Here is a 20,842-nt window from a genome sequence, read left to right as displayed (position 1 = left end):
AGGCAAAATGTTAAAAGTCCTTGCCCCAAAGAGCTAACATTCTGAAGATAGACAAACAAATAGAAGTTAGTGGTAATGGGAAACATGAGAGTATGCTATTAAATCTCTGTCTCTGACCGATATCATTGCAAGTTAGAACAACTTGTAGAATTTACCCAGCAAAGTGTCTTTCCAGGATCCCTTATCTATTATAGCAGCTGCCCGTCTCCTGCTACAGAATCCAGCGCATAGCAAGCCTGACCATCTAAATTACATCATGAAGTTTTTATTAGTATTAGTTATCTTTATTTCTGAAGTGCTTTAGATGTACATGGTACTTTACAAATACAAGGTCTTTGCCCCAAAGAGCTCATAATTTAAGGGTCAGACCGTGTGAGGTATAAGGCACCCTCAAGTTCTAGTGAAGACTGAATTAAGGGCACCCAGCACCACCAGATAGGCTCTGTGTTAGACAATATACAAAAGAATGGATGGATATTTTAACATCTGTTGTTGATGTTTGGTACAATTCCTGTAGTCACTTCTTACAAGATTTTATAAAATAATTATCTGCCTAGTTTCAAACCTTAGCGCCCAAAGCCATACCATCTGAGTGCCTCACACTATAAAGACATAATGGCGATCTCTCGATCTCTCTCTTCCTTCTACGGAGATAAATAATTTTTTAAAATATAAAATGTGTGAGTGAGCTGATGTATGTACTATTGGAGGATAACTCGAAGAGCTGGGTTTGAAATTTAATTCTGAATGCAGTAGGGGTGGAGGAACAGTTTACTCATTACAACTCTGTCGGTTCAGTCTGAGAGGAAGGACCTGCTCCTGAACCATTTAAGTGCATTTCTGTTCATTCTTGCAGCCTCTTGAAGGCAGAACAGGTATTTGATGATCAATTCCTCTGAATGGGACAGACAGTTCCAGCAGGATGCACTTCCATTGTGGACACTAAAGAACAGGTGCCCTCTCTGTATCTTGCCTGGTCTGAAACCTGTTTAGGAGCGATCCAGGCTGTTGGATGTAGATGGTGGTGTTGAAGAATATTTTTAGCTAGCTTCTCATTTAATTTGCTTCGATGGTTGGAAACTGGGTGATAGTTTGCAAGGTTACTGGTATCAAGTGGCAATTTCTTTAATATAATTCAGATTATTGAGTGTTTTAAAATGAGAATTAGATTTCCCTCTTCAAAGGAGTTGTGCGGTCCAAAGGTTTGATTGTCATGAGTATGGGATAGCCATGTTATTTACAAATGGCAAAGCAATAGTAAACACTTAACCTTGAAAATTCTGAGTTTCAACTATTTTTCTCCCTTTGCAGATGGGAGGCAATTTGGCCCCATGTTAGGAAAAGAATGACAGCAAGATTAATAGAGCCTCCAAATCTGGAAGACTTAAAAAATTGAATGAAAGGATTTGTTTTAAAACATGGAAAAATTAGATATGCCAAACTGACTGATATCTAGGAAATGTTAGAAGATTAAACAAAGTAAAATATGAGTTTAATTATCAATTATAAAGGAAGAACATGTATTTTTTACTTTAAATACATTTTTTATGAGATGGGACTAATATGGAATATTCGTTTTGAATCTTGTAAATCACATGCCAGGCTACACTAATGAGGCAGATGGGAGGCATATTAACTACTGTACTTACCCTAAAAGAATGGGTGAGGTGTTCTGTAACTTTCCGAGAAAACACTAAGGGGAAACAATTTTAAAATCCCATCTGCTCTAATTTATATATTCTGACTAACGGGCATTGGAGAAACTTCTAATGATATCAGAAATCATTGTGGCATCTGGAAAATCTCTAGAAACAGATTAATTTTCTAGAGTTGATGTAAGCATATCTCCCATATTAGCCATGCTATTTTGTGCAAGTCATCATTATATGTATTCTCGGTAGAAAATGTATATTAAAATACTGGTATAATGCTAGTAGTTTATATTTAGCAAAGCAAAAAGTAGAAAAGGCTGTCAGTTAAAAAAAAATCCTTGCATGAAGGAACATAGCAAGATAGTGTAAACTCCTAGTAATGGTAATTGGGATCATAACTGCGGGCTTTGAAATAGAAACAAGAAAAATTTGATATAACTAGAGAAGGAAATTATTTTTTACTTCTAAAATCCCTCTAGATACTTTGTATTCATCTGCTGAAGATCTACGCTATGATTTTAATTTAAGTACTTCAGCATCTGCTGTTTGTATCCTCTATGTCTAAAATCCTGGCATGATATTCCGGTGCATGAAAAGTTTATTAGGGCACTGCTGTAAACTCAATGTTGTTTTCAGCTATAAATTCTTCTGCTGAGGTCTCGTGAGTAGATACTGACATATAGCCATTATTTTCATCTGTCAATATTAACCAATGTGTCTGAGGAAGTGGGTGGGTGAGGGGGAAACCTAATGGCACTCATACTGCTGCAGCAGATAACTCAGAGATACGTGCTTGATTTTGTCTTTACAATGTTAATAGAGTTTATTTCATACACACAGTATTATATATATAGTATAATAAATTTGTTAGTCTCTAAGGTACCACAAGTACTCCTGTTCTTTTTGCGGATACAGACTAACACGGCTGCTACTCTGAAACCAGTATTATATCTGTAGATTCTGGAACAGATACGTTGGTGAGGTGACACAACACGATCCCATTATTCAGGTTAGAAATTTTGTTCCGCTGACACAGTAATTCACATTGATGTGTGACATCTCTTGCAAGTTGTCATTAAATTAGAATGTTGACATGAGTTAATGTGATAGCATGAAATAATCAGCTTTGCTCTCTCCTAATTATTTGGGGTCCTTGAAGTATTCACCCTTTTATTCTGAGGCAGTTTTCCTCTTTATAATCTCAGTCTCTTTCAACTCATCACATATGAGTAGGTTTACATTTAATTTAATCTGACTCACATACATTCAGAAACAGAAGATGACATTTTTAGTTTCCATTTTCTCGAACAATAAACTATTTAAAAAGCAAGAAAGAGAGGCAAAAGAGTGGGTGGAAAGCAAGAAAGTAGAGGAGAGAAGAATCACTTGTTTCCTCTCAAATCTAGTTCCTAGAAAATCAGAATATTTGCTATAAGACTCCTAAGGTAGGACCAGATTTTCAAAGTTGGACATGTGTTTGCTGTTTTTGTGTTCTTCAAAGCAGACTAAGATTTCTATGGCATCTAATAAATCCATTATTTAATTAGAATGTTAACCCTTCCTTTCCAGCTGGTTGGGGAAGATATTATAGTCAACCCACCCACATCTTTTCAGACCAAAAAAACAAAACAAACCCACACACATTGGCAGGCCTTGTAAGGTGATAAGCTGTTCTTAAAAGCAACTAGAGCCTGATTAAGCCACATGTGTTGATGTGTCATTCCTAGGCTACACTCTAGCCAATCCACAAGTCAAGAGCTGGTCTGGTGACTCTCAGGGCAGGGATATAAGCCTCACAGAAGAAACAGCAGCTCAGTCTGCTGAACATCACTTCCTGGTCTGGAATTGTCCCATGCTTGTTAGTGGTAACAGACTCCACAAGCCCTAGCCGGCTCCAGCTTTGCTCTTGCTCCAGTCCTGCTCCTGGTCCAGCCTTGTTCCAAAAGCACATTGGGCTCCTGATTCTGGTTCTGACCCCCCATCCCAAGCTCCAGCTACTAGGCCTGACCTTCTCTAACACGGTTTCTAAAAGACTTAGCTTTGTAGACAAGGAAACGAAAACCCCACTCCCCTTCTTGGGGAGTAATCCAATGTTTTAAAGAGCAGTAGAGTGGAAAGATGGTACAGTGGTTAGGGTTTCAGCCTGGGTCTTAGATCAGAGAATCAAACATCAGTCTTCCATCACAGATTTAGGGCCAGATTCTCAAAGGTATTTAGGTACCTGAAGATGCAGCTAGGTGCCTAGGTGAATTTTCAAAAGTGCCTAAACAGGTTGATTTAATTGATTTTTATGGGAAGTGGTCATTTAACCTGCTTAAATGCTTTTGAAAGTCCCATTAGGTGCCTAAACACCTTTGGGAATGTAGCCCTTAATCTCTGGGCCTTAGCTCCAGGTTCATTGAACTTTACAGAATACTCAACCTCAATAACTTGAGTAAAATTAAGATGTTAGTACTTCCCTATCTCAGAAGCATGTTGTGAGGATAAATGCATTAGATTGAGTAATGGGGGCAATATAAGTACCTAGAGACAGTTTATGCATACATAAATCTTGATTAAATATAGGCCAAAGCCTAAAATTGCATGCATGATTTGCTAATGAAGTTATAATTGTCTGTGCTAATTAAGCAATCAGTTGCATGTCCATCTTTTGATAATAAATTCTAGTATATCTTGCTAATCAATGGTATATTAGCTAATAAAACCTAGAATTTCTGACTTATGGTCCCATGTAAAAACTGCTACACCAAACTGCTTCCAAAATGCGACTGTACATTTCAAGAGACTGCTCCCTTTGCTTAGATTTATATCTGAACTTGTTTATAGCCTCACTGACGTATGTTCACAGAATCATAGAAATGTGCGGGTGGAAAGGACCTTTAGAGGTCAGCTAGTCCAGCCCGCTACACTGAGGCAGGACGAAGTATACCTAGACCATCCCTGAAGGTTGTTTCTCTAAACCAGGGGTCCCCAACGCGGTGCCTGCAGGCGCCATGGCTAAGTCTAAGTCTAAGTGCGCCTGCGTACTGGCCGGTGGACGAGCATCCGCCAAAATGCTGCCGACAAGCAGCGTCATCCAGAGGCGTCGACAGAGACATTTCAGCAGTGACGCCTCTGGATGACGCTGCTTGTCGGCGGCAACACCTATTGACATTGCCGCTTGTCGACGGCATTTCGGTGGATGCTCTTCCGCTGCCACGGTTCTCCGTGGATCATCGTCTGGCCACTGCTCTAACCTGTTCTTAAAGCCCGCAATGATGGAGATTCCACAATCTGATTTAGAAGCTTATTCCAATGCTTAACTATCCATATCGTTTTTCCTAATACCTAACCCAACTCTTCTTCCTGCAGATTAATCTGATTACTTGTTGTCCAATCTTCAGTGGACATGGAGAACAACTGGTCACTGTCCTCTTTATAACGGGCCTTAATATAGGTAAAGGCTAATCAGGTGCCTCCACGATCTTCTTTCCTTAAGAATAAACATGCCCAGGTGTTTTAGCCTTTCCTCATAGGCCAGATTTTCTAAAACTTAACATGTGTGTTGCTTTTTTCAATTTGTCCACATCTTTCCTAAAGTGTGGCACCTCTAACTGAACACATTACTACAGTGGAGCCCTCACCACTGCTGGGTAAAGCAGGACAATTATCTCCCTTGTTTTAAGACATTCCCATTAGTACACTCCACTATATTTTCAGCCTTTTTAGTAACTGCATCACATTGTTGACTCGTATTCGATTTGTGATCCACTATAGCTCCCAGATCCTTTTTCAGCAGTACTACTGCCTAGACAGTTATTCCCCAGTGTGTAGTTGTGAGTTTGATTTTTCTTTCCCAACTGTAGTACTTTGCATTTGTCTTTATTGATTTTCATCTTGTTGATTTCAGATGTCTTTTCCAATTGGTCAGGGTTATTTTGAATTCTAATCCTGCCCTCCAGAGTGCTTGCAACATCTCCTAGCTTGGTATCATCCACAAATTTTATATGCATAATCTCGACTCCATCATTCAAGTCATAAAAATATTGACTAGTACCAAAGCCCCGTGGGATCCCACTAGACACATCCTCTCAGTTTGACAGCAAACCATTAATAACTACTCTTTTAGTATGGTCTTTCGATCAGTCGTGTGCATCCACCTTATAGTAATTTCATCTAGACCATGTTTCCCTAGTTTGCATATGAAAATATCACATGGGACAGTGTCAAAAGCCTAACTAAAAATTAAGATATCACCTCTACAGCTTCCCCTTATCCACTAGGCCAGTAACCCCATCAAAGAAGGAAATTAGGTTGGTTTGGCATGACTTTTCTTGGCAAATTCATGTTAGCTATTCTTTATAACCCTATTATCCTCTAGGTCGGAGCTTAAAAACTGATTGTTTAACAATTTGTTCCAGTATCTTTCCAGGTATCGACTGATATATAATTCCCCAGGTCCTTTGCGTTCCCCTTTCTAAAGATAGGTACTATGTTTGCTCAGTCCTCTGGGACCTCACCTATCCTCCATGAATTCTCAAAGGTAATCATTTATGGATCTGAGATCGTTTCAGCTGCTTCTTTAAGTACCATAGGGTGCATTTCATCAGGCCATGCTGACTTGAATACATCTAATTTATCTAAATATTCTTTAACCTGTTCTTTCTCTATTTTGGCTTGCTTTCCTTTCCCCTTGATGTTAATAATAATTGTGTTAAATATCTGGTCACAATTTACCTTTTTAGTGAAGGCAAACAAAATAGGCATTAAACACCTGAGCCTTCTTGATGTCTGTAGAACTGGAAAAATAAGTCAGATTAACATGGTTAAAAAGTTGCGTCTTATTTCCACTTTGAATGTTTCTAACTTCATCTTCCAGCCACTTGCTATTTTTATGCCTTTGCCTAAAAGATTGAGCCCCTAATATCAGAATTTAGCTTTGTGGTATAAGATAAGACGTGAGAGAGAATGATCACAAATGTTAGTCATGTTGCTTAATGCTGTTCTGGAAGGTGTTCAGATAATATGGTGATGAGGGCAATATAAGAACCTACAAAAATAGACTATTACCTTAGGTTTACCTAGTTCACTGCATTTAGCTGTATTATAGACAGAAATATTAAGTAAATTGTAGTACAAAAGAAATTTTAAAAAGTAGTATTTTATAACAAAACAGTATTCTTTTAAGTGAATTCTTCTGTGTTCTAATAGTTCAACATCACTGAAAAAAATGCAAGTAAATATAAATTTTGTCCTGAAAACAAAGTGTGTGGTTGTCAGTTTTTTTTTTTTTTTTTTTGGTTTTTGCTAACACATCATAAACTCATCTTAACAACTGGGATTCCCAGCAATTAGCCTACTGGAGTAAATACAGCTGCCAAAGCAAAATTATGTCTAGAATTCCAAATACACAAAATTAACCCATCAATGGATGATGTATTGGAATTAATGAAACAGTATGTGGTTTTCAAACTCTGTGGAAAATTAACCAATTTTTTATCGCAAAGCTAAATCTGAAGAATTTAAACTTTTTTCCAATAAATCAACTTATTTAAATAGCTACAATTTGTATAGAAAGAGGATGTATTTGTATAGAATACTGTTTTTTAAAAACAACATTTCTATTTCATAGGTGGTTTGGGGATTAGCACACAGAATAGACGAAAGATGATATTCTTCTACAAGAGGCATCTCAACATACAAACGTAATATTCATAGCCCAGAATCCCCCCACACACACACACACAAAAAAGTTGTCATTAAGTCCAATTTAAGGATACATTCTTTGATCCAAATGAAAGATTTCAGTAGATTGTGGCCTAACCATGATTTGGAGTCTTTATTTTTGTGTGTGGAGCACAAGTTTACCCTGAGGGGGAAAAAACAGCAAGATGTTTCTCATTAGAAAAGCCTCATGGTTACTGCCGCAGCTGCAGCTCTGGTTTCATTCCAGAGTTTGAACTCCCAAGAGACACAGTAAAGAACAGCTATGGCCCAAATGTTATCACATCCTAAATACAAAATCGACACAGGAAGAAGGAAGAAGTTTGATTTCTTCACTAGAAGAAAATCTTCATTTCAGGAAAATAAACAAGGTTATACAGTTAAACCACTGTTAAATAAAACAAGTTTCTAAAAAAAAAAAATGGAACTTTTCAAGATTTTGAAAGTTTCAGATTTTTCCATTCATTCCAGTTGTGGGATGCATTTCCTATATCAGGCTCTCTACTTCCAAACAGGAGACCCAGGCTGATTCAGTACTATATCAGCAAAATGTCAGCTACCACTAAGAGACAGTTACAACTGTTCAATTCTTTTTTACTACAGAACCCATACATAAACAACCCACATCTATAGATACCCCAGGTGTATGTACATGTCCCCCCCACCAAAAAAACAGTGGTTATATCCATGATCCATGTTATAAATTATAGAACAAAATGATAAAATGTATTTATCATGAACTTTTAACCACCTCATCTGTATTCTGCCCACTAATCCATCTCTCCTCAGACTACTAACAAGCCAAACCTCCGAACACTTCAAACAGTCAGGAAGCCTCCACTGGTGGGGGTCTGTGGGACCCAGACTGAAACATAAAGGTGATTTACAGAAAGAAAATAATTGAATAATTGGGCTCAGGAGATTTCGGTTTGAAAGGGTTTTGTTCTGGGATGAAGACCATGGTCAACAATGCCACTCCTACTCCTATGACATAGTGAAATTTTCTATCATAAGGATAAAGTTTGTCTACACAAGAGACAGTTTTCTCGGGGATTGTCTGAGACTGTGGAACAAACTCCTACAGGTTCTAAGGACCATCACAGACTTTGCCAAGCACAGGACTCACTTATTCTAACTTGCCTTCTCTAAGCTAAAAACATAAGCCCCTGTGGCACCTCTCTTCCAAAAATACCCCCCAAGAAAAGTACTTATGTATATTGAGGGGAAAGGTACTAGCCAAAAATAGGTCCATAAGATATTGAAAATAGCTCAGATTGAGCATCCTTTAAAATCGGTCTTCAGTAAGAAAAAAATTGTAGAAATGATCCAGCAATCAGCTTCTGTATATTTTGGTTTGATTGTCTTTCCACTTTTCCATTTCTATTACAGGTTTTCATGGTTGCCACAAATCTCTCTCTAATGTATTTTGTCTTGTTCTGCTAAGCCTGCCACTTCTATTCTTTATATGACTGAGTCAATCATTCTAGAGTCAGTGCCTCCTAAAACCATCAGAAGAGCACCCCCCTTGCAAATGGTTGATGTCAGTCCCTTATAACACTACAAAGGTGGCATTAAATCTGTTATAACTAAACACTTAGGCAGAATTGGTAATTAACAGACAGCAGACTAGACTGTTTGTACAGCACCTAGCACAATGGGGGTCGTAATTTATGACTAGGGCTCCTAGTTGCTACAATAATACGAATCTGGATCTTAGTTTCACCTGACTTCAATCAACCTACACCAAAGTAACCAAGTTCAGAATCTGGCCCAATCTTTTTGATCAGAAAAGAGAACCTTCATGGAAAGTAGAACAACTGGTCTTAGACTGGTTCTAGTGATGCTCTCCTGATCAAATGTAACTGTGAAGAGATAAATCTGCTGTACATTATTGCTGCAGGTAGTAATTTGTTTTGAACTCAAAGACAGCAGCAAAGAGATTTTGTATATGTTGTATAGCAATTAAAATATTGAAACAAATTTTTAAAAGCATACATCCAATGAAACCTAGAGAGAGAAAAAAGTCTCTCATGTACTTAATGCATCAAAATAACTCCAAATGTATTGTGTCAGAAATTAACTGTTCTCCTTCATAAATGCCCAGAGCAAGGAGAAAACATCACCATTACATGTTATACTATTTAAATGAATATGTATAATCCATACTGTGTACTCCAATCATTTAATTTTTTTACTGATGTAATTGTAAAATATGTTCCTCTTGCAGTCTTAAATGGGAATGGAACAGATGGTAAAACTTGATTAAGGAGTAATTTGTCCATTACTCCTTGGACAAGGAGTCTATGTTGCCAATGATTCCTCACTCTAACAGTATCTCATTACAAAGCGATTATGATTTGGTGGGATAGACTGAAAGGTAGTAGACCTTGAGGAAAAGTTTACGATCCTAGGGAATTCACTGTGGCAAAGTTCAACACAGCAGGGCTCCTCTATATTAGATTTCTGAGAAATCAAGAACAATCAAGAGAGATTTACGCTAAGATTTGCTGCCTTTTCTGACTTTCCAGAGTTGCTTGACAGAAAGAATATTCACATACAAACAATATACCGGTATGTCACACACAGTAATAAATATGGAAGTGTAACTCAGCATGAGTATCTTTGGACAGAAATCTCTGAGCTTTTTAGAAAGTTTCACTGGCCCTTAACTGTTTTTCATTGTGGCATAATTGCCTTTTTTTAAACACTATAAAGATTTTATAAATTACTTGTTAGAAGTATGTTTAAGAGGTGTATAACAATATTTTGGTTTTCGTTGTTGTACCATTCTATATTATTAGACATTACAGTAAATTTGAGTTTATCTTCAGTAAATGTGGATGTTTTCTAACAACATAAGAATGGAGATGCACATTCTTTTTGTGTAAATATAGCTGCAAGTCCAAAGGATCTATCCTTGGACTAATCTAAAGATATTTTTAATGATCCTGGAAAGAGGGATGAACGAGGAGGCGGCAAAATGTGCAGATGACAGAACTGAGATTAAAGACTGTGAGGGAATTGGCAAAACTAATTGCACAACGGCAGATGAAATTCACTGCTGACAAAGCCAAAGTAATACACATTGAAAGGCATCATTTGACTTACTCATATACCTTACTGAGTTCTAAATTAATTATTTCAGTTCAGAGAAAAGACTCATGTTATGTGGACAGCTCAATAAACTTCTGTTCAATGCAGAGTGATGGGTTAAAAAAAAAACCACACCACACAATCAAACCAAACAATAAGGATACATAAAGAATGGTATAGAACAGGGATTGGCAACCTTTGGTCTGCGGCCCGCCAGGGTAAGCACCCTGGCAGGCCGGACTGGTTTGTTTACCTGCCGCGTCTGCAGGTTCAGCCAATCGCGACTCCCACTGGCTGCGGTTCGCCGCTCCAGGCCAATGCGGGCGGCGGGAAGCGGTGGCCAGCACATCCCTTGGCCCGCGCCACTTCCCGCAGCCCCCATTCGCCTGGGACGGCGAACTGCAGCCAGTGGGAGCCGCGATCAGTCAAACCTGTGGACATGGCAGGTAAACAAGGTTGCCAATCCCTGGTATAGAAAATAAGAACATTATAATGGCAATATATAAATTGATGATATCCCCTCACCTAGAATATTGTGTTCAGATCTGGTCACCAAATCTCAGAAAAGGAATGGCAGCAATAGGTAGGTAGTGAAAATTATTAGAACAGTGGTTCTCAAACTTTTGTACTGGTGACCCCTTTCACTGGAAAAAAGTTTAAATTCTTCAGATTTAGCTTTGCGATAAAAAATTGGTTAATTTTCCACAGAGTTTGAAAACCACATACCCCTTTGCACAAGCCTCTGAGTGCAACCCGCCCCTTATCAATTAAACACTTTTTTATACATTTAACACCATTATAAATGCTGGAGGCAAAACAGGGTTTGGGGTGGAGGCTGACAGCTCGCGACTCTCCATGTAGTAACCTATTGACCCCCTGAGGGTTCCCGACCCCCAGTTTGAGAACCCCTGGATTAGAAGCATGAAGACTACTGTATGATGAGAGATTAAAAGCATGAAGATTTAATTTAGAGAGTAGATATGATAAAACGTTGTCATTTAATGGTGTAGAGAAGGTAAATCTGGTGCTCCTACTTACTGTCTCATAATACTACAACAAGGAGGCATCCAATGAAACTGAAAGGCAGAAAGTTAACTGATAAGAGATTTATTTACATTAACCTGAGGAATTCACTGCCACAAGATATCATTGAGATTAAGAATTTAGCAGGATTGAGAACAGGATTAGACTTTTATAATGATAATGAGACTATCCCTGGTTACACTGGGTAGGATGACTTATGTAAGGGCTATAAATCCTCACAACATAAATCAGCCACTAATTACACTGCTCTACAGCCAAAATGCTTCTGAAATAAATGTAGTCAAACTTTACTAATTCTGGGTCACTGAGAACGAAAATGATGCTTAAAATTGTTGATTGGCTCTAGTTTTCAAGATATGCTATTGGGTCAGTATATACGACCTTTGACTTGGGAATGGCAGAGGATAAGTGAGTTATAAAGGGAAGGGATCTCAATTTAAACCAGAAATGACTAAAATACATCTTTGACTGGATCTATGAATAAATCTATGACTGGGTTTGGACAGTACTTGCTTTTTAGGCAAAACAATGAATGATGCAATCTGAAGCTGGTATTGCGTCATACATGATATGAATTGCATCATGTTATTCCTAGAAGTCATGGATGATGCAATCATAACGAAGCTTACATCACTCTGCTGAACAAATTGCCCTACATCAGCTCTAGAAATCATACAGTGTCGTGCTCTCTTATTTGTCAGTGTTTGATTTTGCAAAGGGACACATTTCTGTTTAGCCAAAGTGAGCAGAGATGCCTCATACTTGTGTGAACAGCGCAGATAACTTCTGCTATGTTTGTGGTGAAGTGCCTTTTGCATCACAAAAGCGCAGTATAACCACTATGGTTAAGAAAGCCTATCACCTTTATTTTGGCTGCAAAATTGGAGATCAGGACAAGAGGTGGGCCCCACACATATGCTGCAACACTTGTGCAACAAATCTTCGCCAGTGGTTGAACAGGAAAAGGAAATCTATGCCTTCTGCAGTGCCAATGATTTGGAGAGAGCCAACAGATCATACCAGCAATTGTTACTTCTGCATGGTGCCTCCAGTTGGGAAAGGTGTGTCAAAGAAGAAAAAGTGGACTGTGCATTATCCAAACATTCCATCAGTTATACGCCCAGTACCCTACGGAGAAGGACTGCCAGTTCCTGATGCACCAGAATCATTCTCACTTGAGTCAGACAAGGAAGAGGAAGAGGAAGAGGATGAAACTTCTGGTCCTGAACCATCAGTGTCACAGGACCCACATTTTCTCCCATCCTCCTCCTCTGAACCACACCTCATAACACAAGGTGAACTGAATGACCTTGTCAGGGATTAGGAGTAAGAGTAAGGCAGAGCTGTTGGGCTCCAGACTACAGCAGTGGAATCTCCTGGCAGGTGATGTTAGGGTTTTCATGTTCCGTGACCGTCAAAAGGATCTTGTCCCATTCTTCTTCATGGAAGGTGATCTTGTAGCCTGCAGCAACATCGATGGTGTGATGGCAGCCCTCAACATCATTCACGATCCAGATGAGTGGAGACTGTTCATTGATTCATCGAAGACAAGTCTTAAAGCTGTTTTACTGCATAATGGCAATGTTTTGCCATCAATTCCAGTTGGTCATGCAGTCCATAGGAAGGAAACCTATGACAACATGAAACAACCTTTTGAGGTGCATAAACTATGACCAACATCAGTGGCAGCTTTGTGGCGATTTGAAGGTTGTTGTTCTCTTGCTTGGTCTGCAGACTGGATACACAAAGTACTGCTGTTTTCTCTGCAAATGGGATAGTCGTGCAAGAGATTCCCACTACATCAAGAAAGATTGGCCACTCCGACAGTCATTGGAGCCTGGGAGGAAAAGTGTTCAGCATCCACCACTTGTTGAATCAAGGAAGATTTTGTTACCACCCTTACACATCAAGCTGGGTCTGATGAAGAACTTTGTCAAGGCCATTGACAAAACACAAGCAGCTTTCAAGTACCTCTGTGGAAAATTTCCAAGGTTAAGTGAAGCTAAGATAAAGGAAGATGTCTTTGTTGATCCTCAGATTCATGAACTTCTTTGAGATGATGCATTTGACCATGCACTACGTGGCAAGGAAAAGACGGCATGGAAAGCCCTCCAGTTAGTGGCAATAAATTTTCTCGGAAACAACAAGGCAGACAACTACAGGTTGTTGGTGGAAAACTTCCTCAAGGCATACAAAAGCCTTGGTTGCAACATATCACTAAAGATACATTTTTTGCACTCTCATCTAGATTTTTTTCCACCGAACTGTGGAGCAGTGAGCGACGAGCATGGCGAGCGATTTCACCGGGACATTGCAACAATGGAGAAACGCTATCAGAGCAAATGGAGCCCATCAGTGCTTGCAGACTATTGCTGGACAGTGACAAGAGATGCTCCATTTAATGAATACAAGAGACAAGCCAAGAAGTGCTGAGTAGACACTGAATAGGACTAAACTATGTACATAATAGCTTTTTGCCTTTTGTTTCATTATAAATTTTATTTATAGAACCCTTTTGTTGATTTTTAAAGTGCTACATAAACAGGACAGGTGAAATATTATCATGTAAAGCAACCATAAACACATGAAAAGAGCTAGGTTTACAATTTATGATTAAAACTCTACTATCTACACAATATACATAGACATAAAATGTAAAAACTTAAATATCTTAGAAACAGTAGCCAATCAGTTGTTTTAATTGTCATATTTGAATTCAACACATCAAAATACATAATAAATAACACATTTTATCTCTGAAGCAGACGACTTCTCAAAAATTGTAGACCAGTGTTACAGAGGTTAGAGACACTTCCTTCATGCATAGGTTATTCCACAATTTTCTATTATAGAGATCCTTGCACCTTTCTCTGAAGTAACTGGTACTCTCCTCCCAGCCCTCCCTACTTTGTCACCATTGATCATCCCACCAACCTCCCTGCCATTCCAGCCTAGAATCTGGGCACCATCTCTGGTCCCTTTGTGTCTCTTGACCCACACATCCAATGCAAGCTTTACTGCCCCCTCCCCTCTTGTTGGCTCATATTACTTGTATAACGTAGACCAGAGGTTCTCAACCTTTTTCTTTCTGAGGCCCCCCCAACATGCTATAAAAACTCCACGGCCCACCTGTGTCAAAACAACTGTTTTTCTGCATATAAAAGCCAGGGCTGGCATTAGGAGTAGGAAGTAGGGCAACTGCCCAAAGCCCCATGCTACAGGCCTCCCCCATGAAGCTACATATCTTAGGCTTCACCTTCAGCCCTGAGTGGTGGGGCTCAGATCCCCAGACTTCAACCCTATGCAGTGGGGCTTTGGCTTTCTGCCCTGGGCCCCAGAGAATCTATTGCTGGCCCTGCTTGGCGGACCCTCGGAAGCCTGCTCATGGCCCTCCCAGGTGGCTCCGTACCCCTGGTTGAGAACCACTGGTTTAGACCACAGAAAAAGTACATGTATGATAGAAAAAGAAGTTGCAAAGAAGAGATTATGAAAATTGTCAAATTTATTTCAGGAGCCCCTACTGACAATCTCCAGAGGAAACCCTATCTTGTCTGAATATTTTCAAAGAGGCCTCCTCTTCTTCTAAGACACAACACTTCTAAGAAAGGGCTAAGAAATTTCCAAAACTTCTAAGGCAGTTTCCAATGAAGATAAAATATTCTAGAACTGGGCTATTGGTGGTTATGTGAAGTCTAATTTGCTAGCAATATAACAGTGCTTACTTTATGCTGCATAAGTAAGTTAATTTACTTTTCAAAATGTGGAAATTAAAAAGTAGTGTTTGATTTAGAAACTCAGACATACATACTACTAACTTCCAGAGGGAAAAAATATCAAATGAAAATTTCATCTAGAGAGCTACACATATGTTCTAAAAATTTGACATTAAATACTTTTCTTTTTAGATTTCATTGGAACTAAAAGGCTGATTACTTGGTCTGTGGAAAATTGGACTAGCATTAGAAAATATACTGTAGGGAACAATCCTGCATTGGCAGAGGATTGACAAGATATCTTCCTGGGGCTTTTCCATCTTTGTTTATTATGACACTTGCCAACCTATGTAACTTTTCAGCCCTGTGCCAAAGTTCAACTAATTGTGTTCAGATATTCCCTATTTGTGAAAATACAGGAAAAGCACAACTATGCAAAAGTGGAGAAAGGAAAGTTAATTTAAAATCGCCCTATTTCTGACATAAGACAGAGGTCTGCATTTACTGTTATTTTGTCCGTTTTACTCCTTCCTCCATGCAAAAGTTGGCTGAGCAAGATCATTTTGGCTTATGGATACTTTTTCAGCATGCACTCACCTGATGACAATGGAAAGATTTCGAACTGTGAAAAGTTTCCCAGCATTTAGCAGAATGAATCATGGAATCCAATATATTAGAGATGGAAAAGACCTCTTAGTTTCTCTGTTCCCTCCCTTTTGGCTGCAGGATTGCTCCTTGCGATGTATGGTCAGATCCTCGGGTACCCTGGGGCTGCTTCACACTGCACCCCCAGCAGCATCTGGCAACAGTGCCATGATAGAAGAGGGCCAAGGATATTCTCTCATTCCCTCTCCTAAAGGCTTTGTTCAGTCAAATGTCCTCTGAAGGCCAATGAGAGTTTTGCTTGAGTGATGTGAGAGAAATAACATATGTCAGGTAAAACAATAAAAAAAAGTCACAATACTTTCTTTCTTGCAGATCTTTACTGAACTGAGGCCAATATTAGCCATTTGTCTGCCCAACACTCAAACATTTTACAGTTCAAGAGTAAAAAATTAAAATAAAAATTTAAAATCCCTTTTGGGAGGGGTTGACGGAAAGCTCTCAAATATTGTTCTTTTGATGCTGTTCTGCAGATGTTTTCCATTTCAAACTTTGTCTACAAACATTTGTTTATTAAAATTGATGTTGTTACCTAACTGGCTTGTACTTAAAGCCACTGCAAAATAAATGTTTTTAAAAAGTCCCACTTAGGAAAGATGCTATGAATCATTTTCATTTTTGCTAGTTCCAAAGTGTGTCACAATTTCTTTAACAGTGCAAGAATCTCTGAATTACTTCCAGATTTTCATATTAATATCTCTGGAATCATCTGGAGTTCATCACAAATGGGTCTGTTTCTAGTATTAATGGTAACTTTTCAAAACATGCTTTATACATGGCATGTGGGTGCTTGATTGGAGCATTCTGCTTCTCAGATCAGCCTCATTATCTAAACCAAACCAAATTCTAAAGGGTCCAGAGCTTCCTCTCTGAGTCTGGTATGTCCATGAAAAGCTGACCATCAACCAATATAGAGTTATAGTTTTTCTACATATCAAGCGGCAGTAATATTTCATTTCCTGAGACACCGTACGCTGCAAGAAAAAAAAAAGCTACTATTGTCAGTGAAAAAGCTAACAATGGAATGTTTGCCTCCTAGTGCAGGTTAGACTATTTTGTTCTATTAATCATGCAATAAAAATGTATACAGAATATTTTGAGCCAAACTGTAGCCTTCTGTGTAAAAATCCATAGTGTAGGCAAAAGTAAGCATAGCATCCGTGGCATCAAGGCCACTGAAGTTCCTCTAATCATTTCATCCAGATTGGGTGGTTTAGTTGGGAAAGTGGCCCTCCTAGCCTGTGGATGTCCCAGGATTCAATGGGAAATTCTGCACATTTCAGGGTATCAGAAGAGCTCTAGTACATTAGAAGGATAGCCCCATGCCTCTGCACAACTTATTCCCCTAACAGCCTGGCTGCCTCTGAAGTTATGCTCCCATTGGTTTCCCCACTCATGTCTAGCCCAAACTCTGCTTCAGGGGACAGTCTGAGAGCATAAGACAAGAGTCCACAGAAGTTGAAGCTGACAGTATCGATATGATCTCACACAGGTTTGATGACAACAATCTCACAATCTCTGCATTTGGAAGAGGAAGAGGTCATGAAGTTTCCTTGCTCTACAACAACTAAGGGAGCTTTTCCTCCTTGATTGCCCATCTAAAGCAAGGGGTTCCTATCACTATTGAAAAGGTGTTCTTAACTCCTCCTCTAACCAGCACTATGGGAGAATCTGCCCAGAAGGTCTCTTCTCCATGTTTAGGCGACCTTTTTAAGAACTTTTCTTGGCTGGCTGTGAGTGTGATCCCTGCAAGAAGTTTCCATGCCTTGGACATTCAGGGATGTTGGCTGCCTCTCTTAATGTCATTTCCAAGGTTTGGGTGGAACAAAGTCTGACTTCACCCCAGGCAAGCAGAAAGGAGAAGCACACAAGAGGCTATATTAGGCTTTATGTGGCCACCCCTTGGAACTTCCCCTTCAGAATAGGAAGCTGCTGCTGCAGACCAGAAGGTGACAGAACCCCCATGGGGTAGCACCTGCAAAAGCATCCGTGGGCTCACAAGAGCATAATGGAATAAAAGGCTGCTTACTTAACAAGCAGCAATGTCTGAAAACAACCTCAACTAGGGATCCAGTGAAAAACTGCCCTCCGGGTTTTTAAGAAGCACCAATTGTTTGCTTCAACCCACCTCACAGAGCAGGTCTTTCACTACTCCCCTTTCTACTCACCTACTAGTGGCCAATTCTGTCTTCACACAATCTGAGCCCTATTTGCATGAGAGCCTTCTCAATTATAGCCCAATTGCAGTAAAAGCATTTTGATTTTTGGACTAGATTCATATGGGGATTTAGGGCATGTAAGAGGAGCCGGACTCACCCCTGCGGCGCCTCCTGCTGGTTAAGCAGTTTGTCCAGCGTCTGGAGCGCCCTCTGCAGGCCGGTGATCCGCCTGTCCTCTTCTGGCACCCGTGTCCCTCCCAGGACCCGGTGCCCCTATTACTGGGATGCTGCTCCCTAGCAGTACCCCACAGATCTGGGTCTCCCCTCCCTGGGAAACCCCCACCCACTATCCCCACCTTGCCTCAGCACTAGGCCACTCATCATTGGCAAGGTTGGGTTGGACCTGCTGCCTTGGCCTAGCCCTGGGCTGCCCTCTGCAACCCCCAGTACCCCTTGGCCTTCTACTAGGCCGCAGCCTGGGGCTTTCCAGGCTGGAGCTCCCCAGCTCCTCAGCCTTTCCCCAGCCCTGCTCCACTCAGGTACCCTGTCTCCCCGCAGTCAGGCCTTTTTCTCTCTGAAGGCAGAGAGAGAGAGAGAGACTGCTGAGCTCCTGGCTCCCAGCCTTTTTGTACAGGACAGCTGAGGCCTAATTGGGGCATGGCCCAGCTGCAGTAGCTGCTTCTCCCTGCACCAGCCTTCTCCCAGGGCTGTTTCAAACCCCTTTCAGGCAGGAGCGGGGGTCCACCCCGCTACAGGACACCATCCACAAAACCAAGGATCAGGCAGTGTTGGTGGCCTCCTTTCCCTGCTCTCTTCTCTCCCAGATGAATGTCCTATCCACCATATTATTGGCTATTTTAAGGTAGGTCTGTCTCACGTTGAATCAATTCAGCTTTATAGAACATACTTGAACAGTCATTGGGCCTGAGAGAGAATGACTCTACAGCCTAGTAGCTAGGGCACTCATCTGAGAGGAAGTACACCTGGCTTCCAGCCCCTGCTCCAGATTCAAACCTGGGTCTCCAACATCCCTGGTGAATGGCCTAACCACAGAGCTTTTGGGCATAAGGGCATCTTCTCCATTTTGTAAGTGCCACTTAAATCCCCATGTGAATTTAGTCTGAAAAAAAAATCAAAAGGCTTTGTTTTGATAATGTCCAAATGATGTGTTCCAAACAAAAGAATAAATTTCTGAAAGGTCAAAATGAATCATTTCAACATTCCTGAATTTTTTCCAGCTGAAACAATACAACAAAATCAACATGAATTCACAAAATGTTTTCTTCTTCTTCTTCTTCTTCTTCAACACTTAGCTGAACAGTCAGCCATAATGATAGTTTGCCATTTGGTCTGTTCCTGTGTGGCCGCAAGGACTTGAAGGGCTGAAAGTCCAATGTTGGAACAGACTTGATGCACCCATGTAATAGGGCGCCTGCCTCTGGGCCGCCTCCACTCCTAGGTCGGTGGAATTGTATCCCAGATGGCGACAGACAAAATGTTTTGGTCAACCAAAATATGCAATTTTCGGTGGCTAAAAAAAAGTTGGTCAAAATATTTTGCCCACCTCTATTCATAATCTCCTGCAAATATAATTATCTCCATTTTACAAAGAGGTTGTGACTGTCCCAAGTCACATAACCTAACAAAAGAACAAACCACAGATCTCCTAACTCCCATTCAGTGCGCTAGCTGCTAGTCCATATTCTTCATGGGCTATTCTCAGACAAAGGTATCTGCTAGTATGGACATTACAGATACCTTCCTTACAGAAATTTCTTCTGTTAGGAAAGTGAGCAAGTTGGGACCTCTGTCAATGAAGGAAGTATCTTCAATTTGTCTTGCAGAAGATGGTATTTAGTTAAGATCCTGACTTTGTATACAACCAGAAAACAAAAAGTTCCACTTAAACAATTTCTCTCTCTCCCTAATATTTGTTTCAAGACCAAATATTGTTAGAAAAACAGCCAGTTTTATCATCTATCTACACTGGACCAATGAGTGGAGAACATCAGATACTTATACCTCCAAGGGTCTCAAAAATGTTTGAGAGACTCCAGTACTAATGCTGTCAATGAATCATATCAAACATATGGCAAACATTCGAAGCATTCATTATAGGATCCCTCATAGGATCTTCAAAATATATTCTGCAAGAGGCTCCTGAAAACCTTACGTCTTTGCACATTGGATTTGCACCACATCCACTGGAGATTTCCAATTCTTTCAACACATACTACATAACTGACAATCTCCTCAACCAGTGTAGTCTTTAGTCATTCTGGCTGCCATTGATCCAAACTAAGCAAGGAAACAAAAATTGGAGAAAGTAAATTATTACACTCCATTTTCATTTCTCCCAGTTGGGTTTATGTTGCCATACATTTAATATTTGTTCCCTCTGTAAGAATTGGCTCTTACTACTGGATACATCCCTTGAGTATTGTCCAGGTCAGTGGATGACTGGCAACAAGAAAAAAAAAAAGGTTTCTTTACCTATAATTTTTAATTTCATAATGAAAAGCCTGCAGTGGGTCTGAAAAGCCCCTCACTATATAAAAAGCTGTTATAAAATTAAGTTTGTCTGTTATACCTTAAACCTATTAATCTAATAATCTTTAATGGTCCTTTTGTTTCTATCTAGTTTCAATAATCTTCAATGGTTGTTTTTTATTTTATTTTTTTTACCTAGTTTTTGTAGTTTCAACTTTGGAATTCAGCAAAGCCTTTCTGAGCTGAAAGGAAGGGGAGGAAAATTTTTAAAAGCCAAATTGCCTCCACTGTGATGGAATGAGTAGGTCTAGTGCCGAGAGATGTC

General features: G+C 39.9%; 1 protein-coding gene across 8 annotated transcripts in view; it reads right to left on the bottom strand.

Annotated features, from left to right (window-relative positions):
• SPON2 (spondin 2) overlaps positions 1-20,842 on the bottom strand; it is a 93,046-nt gene that overhangs the window by 26,341 nt on the left and 45,863 nt on the right. For 2 of the 8 annotated variants that reach the window (XM_065598348.1, XM_065598347.1), the window contains one exon: positions 15,803-16,108. The exons of the other annotated variants lie outside the window; for them this stretch is intronic. The gene's annotated coding sequence lies outside the window, so the exon portion shown is untranslated. Of the gene's footprint in view, positions 1-15,802; positions 16,109-20,842 lie in introns of those variants that run through there. 8 annotated transcript variants of the gene reach the window in all.

Source organism: Chrysemys picta, chromosome 5, assembly GCF_011386835.1.
Source record: "Chrysemys picta bellii isolate R12L10 chromosome 5, ASM1138683v2, whole genome shotgun sequence".
In the NCBI taxonomy this organism is placed as follows: Eukaryota; Metazoa; Chordata; order Testudines; family Emydidae; genus Chrysemys; species Chrysemys picta.
Note: the sequence above shows the minus strand (reverse complement) of the source record. Positions and strands in the feature narration are given on the sequence as shown.